At 47.1% G+C, this 6,819-nt stretch overlaps 1 pseudogene; it reads left to right on the top strand.

Moving 5' to 3' along the window:
- The first annotated feature begins 4,554 nt into the window (after positions 1 to 4,554).
- Positions 4,555 to 5,280, top strand: LOC125133180 (60S ribosomal protein L22-like; annotated as a pseudogene).
- The last annotated feature ends 1,539 nt before the right edge of the window (positions 5,281 to 6,819 follow it).

The raw sequence follows: 6,819 nt of genomic DNA on the forward strand, positions 1-6,819 counted from the left end.
CGAGGCCAGGGACTGGAGTCATATCCTCATGGATACTAGTCGGGTTCTTAACCTGCTGAGCCACAATGGGAACTCCTGCAGAATGTTTTTTAATGAGTGCCCTTGGGATCAAAACCTGTTCGTGGGAGCAGAAGGAGGCACAATTGGATAGAGGGGGAAACCAAGCTCTACTGCAGGCCCAACAGCTGACTCCACAGGGAACTTTAGAGCTAATATGGCCCATCAGCATTGCCCTGCTGGGCCTTTATACCCTCTTGATCAGCCAAGATCAAGAATTGATCTTGAATTGAATGTGAACTGCCCAGGAAGGAAGAATGACCTGCAGGTAGCTTTCTGCAGCCGAGGGAATCCCTGAACGGGATTAAAACATCCCAGCTGCTGGGATAACAAGTCCTTCACTGAAAACAGATCTGGGTGGTGCATCTCTGTGTCCATGTCAATCAGCAACACTGTTCAAGCTGCAAGACATGTTGGGTGCTCCCCTTGAGCAGGAGGGAGCAAGATGAAGTTAGCATCAGCTGGGGCTGGGGAAGCTACCTAGACTGTGGGGCGACTTTGAGGAGGTTGGGTTTAGTCTCCAGGGCAGGCATTGTGAGGATATGTTGTGGGGGCAGTCATTCTGCCCAGCACGTTGAGAAAGGCTTCTCAGAGGCCTCTGAAGCCACACCTAATTGAAGTGTACGAGTTTGCTTGGCTGCGAAGGGGTAAGAAGCAAGCTAAACAGAGGAATTTAGCCAGGGCTGGAACAGCCGGAAGCCAAACTCCTTGCCCATTCACTCAAAAGTGTCATCTAGAGGAAGAGAACTGCTGTCTGCCTTATCAACTGTCCCTCTTGTGTTCCCAGAGGGAAGGCAGGCTGGGGAGATGGCCGTGGGCTAGTAATTCTGCCTGCCTATTTGTAAGGCAATATTACAGCATGATGGGAAACTACACACAAGGATGGTTTACATGGATTTTTTTTTTTTTTTTTGAGGATGGTTTAGAGCTTTGCAAATTTGGGAAAGAATCCAAGAACAGGGCAAGGTGTCAAGGTATCATGAGCAGGGAGACAAAAAAAGAGAAGGTAAAAGAGGATGCATTTGGACTCAAGACTTGATAAATGAGCCAGAAGTGAGTGTTGAATTATTCAATCTCCTTTATTGATCCATTGATCTCTATTTGCAGGTCTTGGTTTATTCTTGGTTGGCATTTCCTGTGTATGAGACAGCGAGAAGAGGAATGGAGGGCGGGAGGGAACATATTTTTAAGACTTAAGAAGAGAAAAGAGGCAGTACCAAAGAGAAATTTGGCAACACATATCAGGAACTTCAAAATGCCTGGGTCTTTTGACATAGTGGATCTATATCTGGAAATTGACCCTAAAAACACTATGCAAAACATTTAAGAAAAAGCCTTAAGCACCACAGTGTTCACAGAAGCCTTATTTTATAACAACGAATAATGGGAAACAATCTAAATAAATATCCAGCAATAGGGGATCGGCCAAGATGCCATTCCGAGTCTTACATGACTACATGGGGAAATACTTATGCCATAGGATTAGGTCATAATGCAGCATTAAAAACTGTATGTAAAGAATGTCCTAACTGTGTGAAGAAATGTGGATTGAAAGAGGCCAGAGAAATTATAGTGAACTGTCAGCAATGATTGTTTAAATATGCACAAGTTTTAAATAGTTAAAACAGAATGTAAGGGTGAGTGAGAGACTCTCATATGAAAGCTGCACAGTAGTAAAATAAACACAAATTCAAGAGTTTCTGTTGTGGCTCAGCAGGTTAAGAACCCACCTAGGATCCATGAGGACGCAGGTTCGATCCCTGGCCTCACTCAGTGGGTTAAGGATCCAGTGTTGCCACAAGCTGTGGTGTAGATCAGCTCCAGTCCTTCATTGCTATGGCTGTAGCATAGGCCGGCAGGTGCAGCTTAGGTTTGACTCCTAGCCTGGGAATTTTCATATGCCATGGATGTGGCATTTAAAAAAAACAAACAAACAAACAAAAAAGTTTGTGGGGAGCCAACTCCTTCCAGAACCCAGGGTGTGCTTGTGTTGTGTTCTAGGTGTGCTCACCATCTCCCTGGCACATTGTATGAACAAATAATAAAATGAGATGATGCTGTGGGACAGTAGGACAATTAAAGCCCCCTGAACTCCTATTTAAAGAAAGAGTATGAGGACTTCCTGTTGTGGCTCAGTGGTTAACAAATCCAACAAGGAACCATGAGGTTACAGGTTCAATCCCTGGCCTTGCTCAGTGGGTTAAGTATCCGGCGTTGCTGTGAGCTGTGGTGTAGGTCACAGAAATGGCTCAGATCCCATGTTGCTGTGGCTCTGGCATAGGCTGGTGGCTGCAGCTCTGATTAGACCCCTAGCCTGGGAATCTCCATATGCCACGGGAGTGGCCCTAGAAAAGGCAAAAAGACCAAAAAAAAAAAAAAAGCATGAGGTTTTCTCCACAGAGAAAGGGGAAGAAGTCATGCTAGGTAGAGGGAACAGTTAGAACAAAGGCACTGAGGCAAGTTCGAAACGCAAGGAGGCCAGTGTGGCTAGATTGCAGGGTGCCGTGGGGAGAAATGTTTGGACATGAGACTGGAGAGGAAAGTAAGGACTGCCAGGGCGTCATGAATGCCAGGCTCAGGGCCTTTACCTCTCAGCCATGGGCAAGCCCGAGACTTGGAGGAAGGGTTTAAGCGCGAGGGTGGTGTGGTTAGTACTGCACATTCTCCAGTCCCCTAGTCTAGTCTGGTTCCCATCACCCGCCAGAAACGTGGAGAGTAGGGGAGGGGCAGGGGGGCTGTCCAGCAGGCCTTGCAGATGGTCAGCCAGGCCTCCTGCTCCCAGCCTGGCCCTCTTCCCACCACACCAGGTTCAGTCCCCATCCCCAGCAACCCAGACAGACCCCTCCACCTCCCATGACAAAGAGGCTCATTTGGAGCCCAGGCAAGATTTGCAAACGTCAAACTTGTAATTACAAGGATGAAATCATCTGGTTCCTTTTAAGCAAACGGGTTTATTGATTCCCAACGCTGAAGAAATGCTATTCTGGGGAAACTTGCTACTCTCTGCTTTCCTCTCCCTGTGGGATGGCTGAGCTGATGGGGGGAGGGTGGCAGGGGAGTGAAGAGGGGAAGAACCTCCTGGGGGAGAAATGCTTAAGCGCCTAAGGGTGCATCGTATTTTATGCAAAATTATATCTCAAAAAAATTATTGAGGGCTCAGGAAACTGCCTCATTTGGGCAGATGACTCCCTCATCCTGAACTTAAACCCATCTCCGTCCAAACACTAGAAGCTGGGTGGAGCCAGGCTTTAGGCTCTTTGCCAACCACTAGTTCCCCTTCTCTCCCACCCCCTTCAACATTCATTTGTGGCTCCAGATCCTATTTCATCTTCAGGATGGTACGGTATTTCCTCAGTAACTGAAGGGGAAAATGTTTTGTTAGAAAAAAATGCACTAGAGGCTTAGGGACCTATGGGGACCTCACCGCCCTTTCAGGAGAGGCAGATGTGGGTGGTTGTGGACACCGGATCTGGATAAAGCAATCCTTTCTGTTGGCCCCGGAAGGATGTCTAGGCCTTGACCTTCCAAGTCAAGGGGGGACAAACAGTTGGGCTCAAGGGGCAGGAGTGTGCAACCATCTGGGGGAAGAGCCACATCCTGCCACAAGGCCCACAATAGGACCCCTTCATTCAACCTATTGGGACCCCTTTGGGAGCATGGTAGAGTGCTCCAGGAGGAATGACCCCAGCCACAGCTCTCCATGAGCTTTCAGTTCAGTTAAGGAGACAAGTGGGACTTTTGGCATCTCTACCAGTAGAGGCCTTGGAGTGGATGGTTAAGGGCACCAGCCCCTCTGAGCCTCAGTTTCCTCATCTGTAGAATAGGGTCAATAATAAACTTGCAGTGTGATGGTGAGGAGTGAACAAAGAGGATATACCCCCAAATGCTTAGCCATTTCATTCGCTCTAATGGGTCAGGGTCTTTTCCACGTCTTATGGTCATTTCTTTACCTTTTCAGAGTCTCTATTTCCTTATCTGTCAGATAGTGACAAGGAGAGCTATCTTAGAAGGTGGTTTTGTGAATTAACTGAGATGAAGGGCATAAAAGCACCCAGCTCAGAGCTTCCCAGTTGGGCCAGACAGTTGAGGCTTCCCTCGATGCCCTGCTCAGTGTTGTGCTTTCTCTGCCCACCCATTCCAGTTCAGTCTGGGAATCCTGCAGAAGCAGCTGCCCACCTGGGAAGGTAGGAGAGAGGAGGCCCTGGGCTAGCTGAATCCTCAGAAAAGGAAGGCTCCAAGCAGCAGGGCTTCTGAGAATTCCTGCCAGGTCTGGGGAGGCTGGGAGGGTGTTTCTAGGCAATGAACAGACACTCTCAGGCTTCCAGCTGTGGGCCCTACTAGAGCTGGCTCAAACTCCTCCATCGGTCCTCCCGGGCCAATCCATATCCAGCTGGACAGAAGCACAGAACTAAACATATCTAATGTGGATGAAAGTTTCCTTTATTAATTTCCTTTAGTCCAGTCTTTTAAATAAGAAAAAAATTAACAACAACAGGCATGCAGAGGTCAGCCGAGGAGATGTCCTCCTTCAGCCTGCGGCTCGTTTCCCCGTAGTCCTGGCCGGTTGGACGCCAGACAATGCCGAGTGTGGGTTACCCTGTGGCCTGGAGTTGCCAAAGGCTGTCTGTGGTGCTGCTGTTCTGGGTCTGCCTGGCAGGCTTTCCCATCCCTTACCCTCAGGACCTCCTTCCCCACCTCTGAGAGGCTGACAGTTAGTGTACTTTGTCCGCTCTGTACTCCCACTGCTCCCAGTCAGCTCTCTTGAGACTAGAAGGGATTTGGCTTGATCCTGACCCTTTTCCTTGTCAAAAAAGTTCATGGTGGCTTTCTGCCTTCGCTGCCCGGATGGTTGTCCATGAAAAAGCTTGTGGTGAAAGGGGACAGAAAAAAGGGAGCAGGTTCTGAAGTTTATCCTTGATTGCACCCACCTGCAGAAGATGGACTCCTGGATGCTGCCAATTTTGAGCAGTTTCCTCAGGAGAGAATCAAAGTGAATGGAAAAGCTGGGAAATTTGGTGGAGGGGTTGTAACAATCAAAAGAAGCAAGAGTATTATTATTGTAGCTTCTGAGGTGCCTTTTCCAAAGTAATTTGAAATATCTCACCAAAAAAAAATGTGAATTACCTGTGTGATTGGTTGCATGTAGTTGCTAATAGCAAAGAGAGTTACAAATTGTATTGCTTCCAGATTAATCAAGATGAAGAAGAGGAAGATGAGGATTAAAATTCAATTATCTGGCATATTTTTTATGCGTTCTTTTTTTTTTTTTTTGGTCTTTTTGTCTTTTTTTTAGGGCCACACCCGGGGCATATGGGGGATCCCAGGCTAGGAGTCTAATCAGAGCTGTAGCCGTCAGCCCACGCCACAGCCATAGCAATGCCAGATCCGAGCTGTGTCTGTGACCTACATCGCAGCTCACGGCAATGCCTGATCCTTAACCACTGAGCGAGGCCAGGGATCGAACCCACAAGCTCGTGGTTCCTAGTTGGATTCATTTCCCCTGTTCCATGATGGGAACTCCATGAGTTCTTGAATAAAAGTTGGGAACCAAAAAAAAAGCTGAGGTTCCCTGGTGGCTCAGCTGGTTAAGGATCCAGCACTGTCACTGCTGTGGCTTGGGTGACTGTTGTGGTGCAGGTTTGATCCCTGGCCTGGGAACTTCTGCATGCCATGGGCGCAGCCAAAAAATAAAATAATAAAACACTAGGGAAAAAAAGTTCATGGTGTCTGTCTGAGTGTCTAGGCCACTCTAGTAATATTTCAACTTTTATTTATTCTACATTTCCCAGGCCAGAAATAATTATTGCTAGAGTCCAAACACCAAGGTCAGCTACAGGTCTACGAGGCCTACCTGGACCCATTGTGGAGTAAGAGTGTTTCTTTGTGAATCATCTATTAGAGACAGAAATGAAAGAGTGTACACAATGTTTACCTAAACAGAACGTGGTTGTGTGGAATGCTATAAGATGGGATGCTGTTTTTTTTCCTACTGTAGAAGCCAACAGCTGAAACTCTGCTCCTCTGACCACAGTACTTGACTGGGAGCAAACTCATCATCTTCCCCTCATTTAAATAATGGCAGTGTTGTCTTAGTGCCCAAAGGTCTTCTTAGCTGAACTGGGAAGACAGGGAAGAGGCAACAGATGGATAAACTTTTCTTTCTTGTGAGTGACTTAGTTCTGCCTTCGTAACTTGGTGTAGGAGCTGCCTCAGTTACTTACCTCTCAACACAAAGTGCACGTTTTGAGGCTAGTTTTGTCTGCACTTTGTGCTGGTGTGAAGTTTCCCTCTTCAGTTTCTCCAGAACTTTTAGAAAGAGAAATTCAAATGGCACCTTTTGCCAGATGTAGTTGACGCAAATGGTTCAGTGTACTCTCCCTCCCTACTTTTGGGAAAACTGCTTTCTTCTGTTGTGAGCCACCCAGGAAGTCCACAACTGCTCTCTTCTTCTTTCAACCATTGGCTTCTCTCTGAAGCTGCCAATCTCAGGCTCCCAACTTGTGATGAGAGAGCATGTGACATAAACTGGCCAGTATCATCACATCTGTCTAGACATGATAATTTGGCAGAGGGGAGAGTTTGTGACTCGGATTGGACCAATCTGGGAGATGGAGACTTGGGAGATGGAGAAGTGGCTGCTCCCATCCTTTGCCAGGAAATAAATGCCATCAAAGAGGCTCCAATAGAATTGAGCAGTAAGAAGAAATGAAGAAGTAAAAGAGTCCCTCTCTGTGATATGTTTACTTAATATTCACACTTTGT

This window comes from Phacochoerus africanus, chromosome 8 (genome assembly GCF_016906955.1).
Source record: "Phacochoerus africanus isolate WHEZ1 chromosome 8, ROS_Pafr_v1, whole genome shotgun sequence".
Lineage (NCBI taxonomy): Eukaryota > Metazoa > Chordata > Mammalia > Artiodactyla > Suidae > Phacochoerus > Phacochoerus africanus.